General features: G+C 32.2%; 1 pseudogene; it reads right to left on the bottom strand.

Annotated features, from left to right (window-relative positions):
* LOC119642594 overlaps positions 1-1,949 on the bottom strand; it is an 11,779-nt pseudogene extending 9,830 nt beyond the window's left edge.
* Positions 1,950-10,907: the final 8,958 nt, after the last annotated feature.

The following is a 10,907-nucleotide window of genomic DNA, read 5'->3' as shown; positions in this document are numbered from 1 at the left end:
TATATATAAATGTATAAAAAATATGCATTCATCTCCCCTTGTACGTCTTCTGAATAGTTTTATACAATTTTTAAAGGCGTGGCATTCGATTTTCCCCTATTTTGAAAAATTTGATATTAATTCTTTCCAGATATTCATACAAGTGCTTGAAATATAATATATAATCTTATATACTACTGCTGATTTTTTGGTTACAAATTGACTTTTAAGGAAAACCAAATGCGCACATATATGCATGCATGCAAATAGAATTTTATTTGGACGCAAAACCGATTATTTTATTTTTTTGTAATTCAGACCAAATACACACATACGTACATAAAGACGGAGACAGAGAGATAGAGACAGAGCGACTGAGAGAATGTTTGATCATACAGTTTATAGAACCTTCTAGAACCTTCGTTGTTACAAACAAAGTGATGAAGTTTATTATCTGTTCTTTCCATGCTTTTGAGTGTATTATATATACTATTGTATATTTATATACTATTAATGAATAATTGTAATTATAAATGCAAAGTTTGCGATAGAAGTTGTTTGATTGTTGATTGCAGTTTATCTATTATTCACTTTGAAATCCCACTTATTCTTTAGCATAGAAAAAAATAAATAATTTTTGATAATAACGGATAAATAATTCTGCTCATAAGAACTTTTTATATATACACAGCATATATAACGGTATATATGTATATATATATAACACATCTCACAACAATGCACGAAATTATCAGAGATTTTATATGAATTTGAAAAGTGGCACGGAAAAAAATTAACGTCAATTTATTTTTTATATTCTACACCAATTTACAGATTCTCATTATTTTAAAAGGCACACGCCCTGTATAGTAAAGTATTGTATTGTATAGTACAGTCGACGAGATTTTATGTAGATGTATGATTACTTTTGCACCTTCCCAAACAAAATTAGCGCATTCTTTTTTTGATTTTGTGGAAAAAGACTTACCATCTTTTTTTACACCGATCATAGTAGCCGCTAAACACACAATTCTCTTTTTCAAAAAAAATAAAAGATTCTTCCAATCTCAAAACACTTTTATACGAAAAGTAATTTATGCACTACTGAGGCATCTAGTCTATACTGAAGAAGAGCAATTAATGATCTCACATCGACAGCTTTCATCAGTTACTGTTAGCGATAATTTTCGCACGATTTTTATCATTAAAAATCATCTGCTCCAAAATTAAGATTGCAATATTTGATGTTTGTTTACTTAAGTATGGAAATCTATATGTGGTAAATGTCTTTGATTAAATACATTCACATCTAGATGTAGATACGAAAACTAGATTCTTGTCCGTTTTTTATTCCTAAAGGTAAAAAGAATTATGCAAGAATACATTTGTTTTCTTGTATAATTTGGAATGTCGGGAAATTCATTAGAAATATATATAAACACTTTAAATATCATATTTATCACAATTTTAAAAGATTTTCGATTGTTTGTCGTCTGATATTCTCTATACTTACTTTAGTTCTCATCTTGATCAATAAATCAGTTATAGCGAATTATAGATTAATCTGCTATAGTTTAAGAGTAATGATGAATGGTAAAAAAATCTCCATATCGAAAAAAAGCCAAATATCCGTACAAAATATTCTAAGAGAATTTCAAGACAATTTGCAAGAAAGGAATTATGAAACTGAACTAAAAGACATAAAAGCTCGAATGTCGATTAAAAGTATGCAGTCCGAGTTTGGAAAAACTGGAAACAGCCTGACATGGATTTGATGAGTCATACATACATACCATCATGCAATACCCAAAATCTTCATTGTCGAATAATTTGATTTTTTGCACGGCCCTGTTCTCGCATTCTCCTACATAAAGCTCATATATTGGTTCAATTTCTACAAATTAATCTTCATCTGGAGGGTCGGTCGTATCAATTGTTTCCCAAAACCAGACACGCAAATAACCGTCCATTAGGTTTAAAATTCATATCAGATGTAATAATCACGCCAACAATTGTGATTATATCAATAAATAAAATGAATTTACTTCTACGCTCCGTTGATGGGTTAATATATTTCACGTATGTCGATATGCTTTGTGGCTCAACCGGTTAGCTGTGTATGGACGAATGTATACATCATGTTCAAATTGATCAGCCGCTATTAAGCGTATAACATTCAGTAAGCGTTCGATTCTTTTAAAGTGTTCATTGTAATGAAATGTACAAACACTCCGTTGTTGATAGGGGCAAGCAAACATTTTTTCATCGGCTTTTAACTGATCAGCAATTATATTACAAGTAATGCCAAAAGCTGTTAGACAATCAGTAATAAAGTCAGAAGCAATTTCTAGAGATAATTGCTGAGCCGCTTGGGATTTTTTCAACAAATTTTGCATAAAATTACGTGCAGCATTCTGGCAACATATAAATGAAATATGTTAAACTTATTATCAGTGCATTTTTAAAATTATCTACCTCTATTGTCGCCCCACTTTTTAAAGATCCTAAAACGCTGATAATTCCTTTTATTAGTTTTGTATTGATTACAAATGGAAAAACAATTTTAGGTACAATATGACAACCATTATTTAAAACAAAGTTGCTAGCGGCGGTATCGCCACATCAAAGAATTCATGCACCATAGAATTTATTTTGATACCATTTTCAATAATTCGATTATAAAAGTGCTTTCAAGTTTTGCATACGACAGGGATGTGCGCGTCAATGTATTAGCTCTATATTAGAAATACTTACGTCTGAATGTGTGCGTTTATTTAAGGAATTATATGCATAACCAATAGAATCTTTAGTTTTCTATTTCTTCAGTTCAGCTATTTACTTTTGGTATCATGGTGCAAACTTTTTTTATATCCTACACCACTTGTGTGTATACAGAGTATATTATTGTTTGTGCGGATGGTCAGAACGTACTTTTTGATCCCTTCCCTATGAAACTGTTCCTACGAAAACTGATTCTTCTATATGGTAAAGAGATCTAATTTTGAATATTTCATAGTGCGAATAGGTCATGATAATAAATCGATAAAAAAGTCAACCTTATCGACTTTGGACCATGTAATTGTTAGTGTCTTACAATGAAAATATGTTTCTGATAGTAAATTGATCGCACTACACCCCACATAATATTGATGAAAATGAACATTTTGTGATAGGAATCGGTCCATAGTAGCAGTCTATCAAAAAAATTAACGGTAGGGAATTTACATCACGTAGGTCTATTTTGTAGACCCCAATATTTTTTTTTTTTAGTGGCCAATCACTCAGCGGATGTAGCCTATTTCTGTCAATGAAGATCTAAAAGAAGAAGAAGTGATGTAAGTAGCGGCCCGCAACTTAGCGGGTCTGTGGGCTCTATCAGCAAGTGCTATCCCTTTATCAGCTGAGTACTTATTATAGTTGCGATCAAAGTGGTGGAGAAAATGGCACCAGTCTGCCAAGTGACTGAATTCACACAATCGTGGTTTTACGTATAAATCAAAAGATAATAAATAAATAATAAATATAAATATTCTTATGAACAATTTTTAAAGAAATGCACTTACCGTCAGTATATATTATTTGGACACTTTTCTGTGATTTAGTTAATTTGGACACTTTTCAGTGATTTAGTTAATTTGGACACTTTTCAATTTAATTTGGACACTTTTCAGTGAATTTGGACAGTTTTCAGTGAATTTGAAAATTTTTTAGATAATCTGAAAAATTTTTCTTGTTAGATTTTGCGTCCAAATAAAATTCTATATGCATGCATGCATATATGTGCACATTTGGTTTTCCTTAAAAGTCAATTCGCTGGTAACCAAAAAATCAGCAGTAGTATATAAGATTATATATTATATTTCAAGCATTTGCATGAACATATGGAAAGAGTTAATATCAAATTTTTGAAAATAGGGTAAAATCGAATGCCACGCCTATAAAAATTGTATAAAACCATTCAAGAGACGTACAAGCGGAGATGAATTTATATTTTTGATACATTTATATAAAAAAGATTATATATTATAGTGAGCCTTGGTAGTCGCGGTTCTTACTTATTCGATTATATGTAGGGATTATAATGAAAAGCAAACCCCTGACTTGATTTTATTTAATTTACATATTCATTTTATTTAACTTTTTTTATATAAGGTCTTTAACTTTAAGGTTTCACTCAGTGCAGATTAATTTTAACTGGACATTTTAAAAATTCAATTCTTAGACACCAAGTTCTAATCTTAGCATTTATTTCATCATGATATAAATAATACCAGTTCGAAGGGCAGCGAGTGTTTGTGCTTCGTTAAATCAAAGCAGTGATTTAATGTAACCTATGAGAAAAAAGATCAATAGAGTTATATCACAAAATTATGCTGCGATGTTTCTTGGCACTACACGGTTATTGAACTTTTGTCCAAACAAACGAAACTTTGCGTCATTTTCTTAAAATCGCACGTAAACATATCAAAAGCGTCTATCTTATGCAGGAGAAAGCCGATAAGTAGGAAGGGAAGAAGGAGGGCTGGAGTGTGAAGATCAATAAGTTATGGTTACTTAAGTCCAAAGCTTTGCAAAAATCAGTATATACAACATACGTGCGAGAACCGCTAGAAAAAGCTTTGAAAACATGGCAAGTAAATTCTAAGAGATTCGTAACAGTTGATCTTTCTTTCAGAAAGTCATGCTGGAATGGAGAAATATACGATTTGATAGCTAAAACTTGATACTGGGTAACAATTCGCTGAAATAATTTAGGTAAACTTGGCAGCGTGTCTATAGTGTGATGCCTGTTTCCATATTTGTGAAGCGGAATAAGAAAACTACTCTTGCGACATAGAAAACGTTATGTTTAATAAATTATAGAATGATGATGGAAGGGTTTCAATATTCTCAGCAGAAAAATCGACCGTAATGTGTGAAAGATGAGATTCCAGCAGTAAAATATTAGTTTTATTAAAATCATGATGTTTATTTGAGGAAGTTGTATTTGGCACGCGAGAATGGTTCAACGGACCATCATGCCTGTAATGGAAGGAAATGTGGACAGCGATTTACTGGTATATCCGGGAAATTAAAAAAAACTTAAGCAGTCTGCCATTATGTTTGTATTGAAGTAAATTACCTACAAGTTTTTCTTTCAAAAGCACAATGAAATTGGTGACAATTCAGCCAGAGTTACGACTATAACACCAAGTAACTTGTGACAACTTGAAGCTCCCCAACGCAGGCTTAGACATCACAAGTTCACGAAGCCACATCAGCTCATATAATTTTTACAATTCTTCCTCTTGCTCATACAATTTTTACAATTCTTCCTCTTGCTCAGATAATTTTTAAAATTCTTCCCCATCACAAAAGGGGGCAGCATCTTTCTTATAAATAGAAATATCCACATTTACGGGATTATAGGAACAAGTTTTATTACGTTACAGGCAATTTTCGCCAGAATAGCAATAAATTCAACGTCAAGAAACAATTAATTTTTTGAGGGGGGAAAAACTAGCGAATTAGTGTTACAAGATCGATACCGAAGAATGAATTCCTCTAATAAGGATCCAATTGGTCATAATGGTTTTTTTGACAAACTTTCCATGTTTTTAGTTGGAGCTAACATCTTAAAAGACGAGACAGCTCTATATTGATATGAAGGCAATTTGAATATGCTAACATGCTTCAAATTTTCAGGTTGATACTTCAACTTTGTCGACTTTTTACAAAAGTTTATGACAATTAACAAATCATACGATTTCGCTTGTATACATACAAATAAAACATAGAAAAGTACGCACGAGAAAAATAGTATCTAACACTTTCTTTATGTTATGTGATTGGCCATTTTGGTTTATACCGTGTGGAAAACGGGCAATAAAGACAATTTATTTCAAAGTTGAATTATATTCATAAAAATGTTTTATTAAAGAGTAATAAACGGTAATTTCCAAATTATGGATCAATTAATACCCGAAAATATATGTAATGTGTATATCTAACAATATATCTAATTAATCTGCTTTATCAATAATCAATAAACAAGCTTGTTTACTTCTATATTAACTTCCTCATTGCTATTTCCCACGAATGTGTTGTTTATGTTTTTGTTGATTTTCATTTTTGCTTCTAAAGCCACTTTTTCTTGTAAAGTACTACGGTGGCGCAGCTGAGGCTTTTCGGAGAGTTTAAAGCAATAAGGAAGATGTCGATTCATTGTGGCAGCCCGCTAATTTATAAATTTATAAAATTTATAATTTACATGTCTCCAACAAATCTGGGAATATAAGGAAAGTTTCTACGAGTAAACGTCAGCAATATGGTAACTTAGAAGGAAATTTATCTACAATTTCCAAGTAGTGCAAGGCAGAGTTGGTCCTCATGGCGGTTAACTTTTCCAAAAGTTTTCTTTACGTAATGTCACTGTCCGATTTTTGCTTTAGTAGCTATAAGCACGAACACTTTAATATATAGTTACTTCGATCGAAATATTTTCACAGTAATATCTTTTAAATCAAAAAAAAGCTTCATAAAAAAAAACTTTTCCTTTTTGTTCAACATATTTATTTATCACTTAATATTAGTTTTAACCACTTCAATGTCGCTCTTTATAAATTATTGACCTTATCTTAGCTATTGTTGAAAAATGCTGTCTATGGACCGTCTTTTTTGGCTGTGAAAAATACGCAGGGGAACAGAAGAATTTTGAGATATTGAATATTGAAATATTCAATGTCGGTGCAAATTTCCCTAAAATTTCTTTCATGTTCAAAAACTCAATAATTTGACTTGCTTTAAAGTTATGTGTTTCACTATAGATATATAACAGTGCAAGCCAATAATGACAACTTTTTGACACAACACACAAGGATGACATTTTTATATGTGCAGGCAACGCTTTTTTTTGTGCACTTTGCAAGATTTCTTCGTTTCTGATTTAGTAAAAAAATTTTTTTAAAATTCAATTGGATTTCATTTGTTCTTTTTTTTTTCTTTAAGCGAACTTTGTAAACCCTTCGTTGTTCAAAGTATGAAAAAAATTTGTGTTTCGCACAAACTATTATACAAAACTACTTTTGACGGCAACATTTAATAAAATTATTAGCAATTTGGCAACATATTGTTAAGAAGAGTGGACATGAATGGTATGCATAAATGCATGTATACACTCGCCACGTATAAAAATTCTCCCCTTTAGTACGAATCGTGGATGCCCAACTTAAAAATACACTAGCTAATGTGCTTTGCGTGCCAGAAAGTTGATATTATAAGGAACATTGTAAGTGGAGTTTTTTTTTTTTAAATCGCTACCGAAGTATGCAACTTTGTAAGTTTTATCATATTTTATGGTAACAAGATACGCATCAATCTTTCTTTAGATCCTCTTAACGAAAACGTTGTCTATTAAGATTTCCTATAAGATTTTTATGCCAACAAGACTTGCTTTTCACCATTTATTTTTCAACATAAATTTACAGAAAAAATAACAAATAAATAACTTTATTAAAAATTTTGTTAAAGTTCAAACAGAGGACTTGGTGTTCACATGGAACAATTTTTACCTAGTATAGGGAATCTACTTTCTATTATTGATATGCTGAATTGTAGAAAGAGAACGTAAATCTACAGAAGCGGCGATAGAAAGCTGAAGATTAACGCAACTAAAACTGACATGAATTTGAGATATAAATTGAAGAATGTGTTGCTGAACTTAGTTTGTGATGTCTTATTGACGAAAGAGGCCGCATACATAAATTGCTTCCAATATGATCTGCAGCTAGAAGCAACTTAGTTCGTTAGAAGGGCGCATTTGCCGACACTTTTTTACTTCTTAAATTTTGTTTCCTTTATAACACAGAGGGCATTATTGACCATGTCGGTGGAATTGATCGTTCTTCAACTTCAACTTTCTCTCCTTCTTTAAGATCAACTTTTTGTTTGTTGGGATGTATATGGTTAACGCAACCGATACATTAAAAATTTGGATAACTTTCAAATATTCAAAATGATAAGAGCTCAAAAGTTCAAATAGTAAGAGAAAATTGATCAAATGCCGGTTTATAATCTCAAAAGAACAACTCGAAAATTAAGCATCCTTGCACCTTGAATCTCCCTAGTCAAGGATATTACGAAGCCTTAAATTTTTCATTAATCGTCACTTGATCGATTTTTATGGCATTTTAGATGGCCTTGGAATATTCCTACTGGATTTCAAATTAGTAACTGTGGTACTACCTATATCGTAAAAAGTGGTCTGAAATTTTCATTGTTAGATTTTTGTTTAATATTTCAGTTTGTCATGTTTATGGAGGGATTTCTCAAACTTCATTTGTTGCTTCACTCAAGCGTACAATGACATATTTTACTAGGTGATCTTGACATTGGTGAGAGCTGAACTAAAAGGTGATACACGTTGGGCTGGTATTTAGTTAAAGATTCCTTAGCTCATCGAAACCATAGCAGTGGGAAGGACAGCTTTTACAGAGCTTGAGTTTTTAATGCATCTTGCAAAAAGTTGAGGCTGCTGTCTTTAAGTTGACTCTCGATGGAGACAGATACTCTCTTCGTCCATTTTCCGTACAGAAGCTCTTCTCAAGCTGATATATATACTTCATAGAGCTCCCGATAAGTACAACAAAAATTTTGTTTGTGTTATGACTTTATGCATCCAGTATCCTGCTTAATATAATGGAATAATAAAACTACAGTATTTTTGCTTATTATTTCAATTAAGATTGTATGTAGTTTGACAAGCATAAGCTCACGCACTGAATGTACGAAATGTTTTGTATAAGATCCTAACAGTAGAGACGGAGACGAAACGGCGAACATAATGAAATTGAGTTATGATAATATTTGTCTTCTAAGGAATTTTTATGCATGGCTGCTATGGGTTTTTTCCGAGGCATAGTTGCGAAGGCATTATAGCGAGAATGACGAAGTTATTTTATCTCAACTTCTGACGGTCAATATGAGAAGGCAAAAATAAAAACTCAGATTTAAAAATGTTGACCAAAGGAAGGAAAAGGAAAATAAGAAAATTTCAACAGCATTCCAGCCAACATGTGTAAATAAATTTCATCAAATTAGACTTGCGTTTCAATTTTCTATTTGGCTAAGCAATACATGTGTGAGTTGCTAAACTTCACTGTGTATGTGTAGATAAAGGACGCTTTGCATCGGACTATGTTTGCAGCGGAAAGAAGAGAAACAAATTCAACAGCAAACTTTTACGTTATAATTTCACAAAGAGGATATTTTTCTATTAAAAAAAAAAGGAAAGAGCAAAATTGAAAATTTTTTCTAATTTTTTTTCAAATACATATGTGTCCAAAGTAGACATGTGCTCGATTATACTTCACTAAACTTAAAGAAAATACCGGCAACAACTGTAACGACAAGAGTAAACACATTTAAATTGGGAGAAAACATTTAATTTAAGATAACCTTGTGTTTTGTTATTTCATTCTATAGCTGATTTTGAAAATCCGAAATTTTGCTTCAATTATTGCGGTATCGCAACTTTCAGTCATATATGTTGATTGCGTATGAGTGTTGGTTTCCCTATCGTATCCTCGCTTATAGCAAGTTGCTTAACGGGTTTATAAATTTGTAAGAAAAGCAAATAAGCCAACCATGTGCCTTTTGAGGTAAAACCTATGTTGCATCCACTTGAATAAGTGGTACTCAGAAATCGCTATGCCAACAGTCGCTGTGCAACAGTGTATCCCTGGTCTTGCAAAAAGTGGCCAAATTGACTTTTTCAATCAATTTGTGAGATAGCCATTGTTCCTCCTTTTGGATCTTTCCAATCGCATCTAAACGATAAGTTTTCCTACTCATTCTTTTCGAATGTCATATCATGTCATTTATAGCAAAATCAATTTAAACCGTTGAAACCTAAATTGACAATTAGTATATGACGGAGCAGCATCATTATAAGCGTCGGAACGTGTTTGTTTGGCTTCGGCAACATATTTTTTCAAATTAAACAACAAAAATAATGAAAGTCGAAAATGCAATTTTGAGCGCTCCGTGATTAACGTCGGCATACGTTGAATAATTCAATAATATTAAATGGAAAATTTTTACCTTAGGTAGCGAAAGGTCAAAATCATCGAAGTTAATCGTAATTTTCATATCTTTACCATTTGTGCTTATAGAAGTTGCTAGCAAAAATTTTTGCAAGCACCTTAGACTTTTTATACTTTTTGATGTCTTTCAAATCGCGTTTTAGTTTCGCAGTCTCGTTATTTCACAACCATATCGACGTTAATAATCCCGTGATGTGTAATTTTGAATAAATATACTTAATTTGTGGCACGTTACTCTCCAAGTCGTTTTATTTGATACCCTTATCAATTGTACTAAGAAAAAAATAAATGTACCGCGTTGTGACTATTCACCAGCAACATTTGTTGCGTCCTGCTCTCCGAGTATTTTTAATTTTTGCTCAGTTTAAAGTGATGGTTAAGAAAAAGATAATCTGCCACGTTGCTGCGGTCGCTATTTTCAGTATACAGAAAATTTGACTGTGCAGCGTTACGCTGTCATCCTAGATAAAGGTGCGCGCAAAAATCCAATATGATCACCCTAATAATAGGATCCTCTATGGAATGAATTTACATAATTTCAGCTTTCTATCTGTCATAATATATGAGAAATGGGGGAAAACCCATAAATTTTTGCTCAGAGAAGCAGAGATATCTTCAGTTGACACTTTACTGTGGGTGTGTCTTTTGATCGATTTGTCCCAGTCTGAACACCAGCTTGTGTGCAAAGACTGCCAATGATTCCGCCAAATTAGAAGTCGACATTTTTAATTTTGCGATTGGGAAAAAAATACACTTCGTCACAGACGCACAGGGACACAGACCTATAGACACGGCTATACCGATTCAGAATTTGCCGTTAAAAAATGTTGATTATCGTCGGACTAT

This window comes from Glossina fuscipes, unplaced genomic scaffold (genome assembly GCF_014805625.2).
Source record: "Glossina fuscipes isolate IAEA_lab_2018 unplaced genomic scaffold, Yale_Gfus_2 231, whole genome shotgun sequence".
NCBI classification, from domain to species: Eukaryota; Metazoa; Arthropoda; class Insecta; order Diptera; family Glossinidae; genus Glossina; species Glossina fuscipes.
Note: the sequence above shows the minus strand (reverse complement) of the source record. Positions and strands in the feature narration are given on the sequence as shown.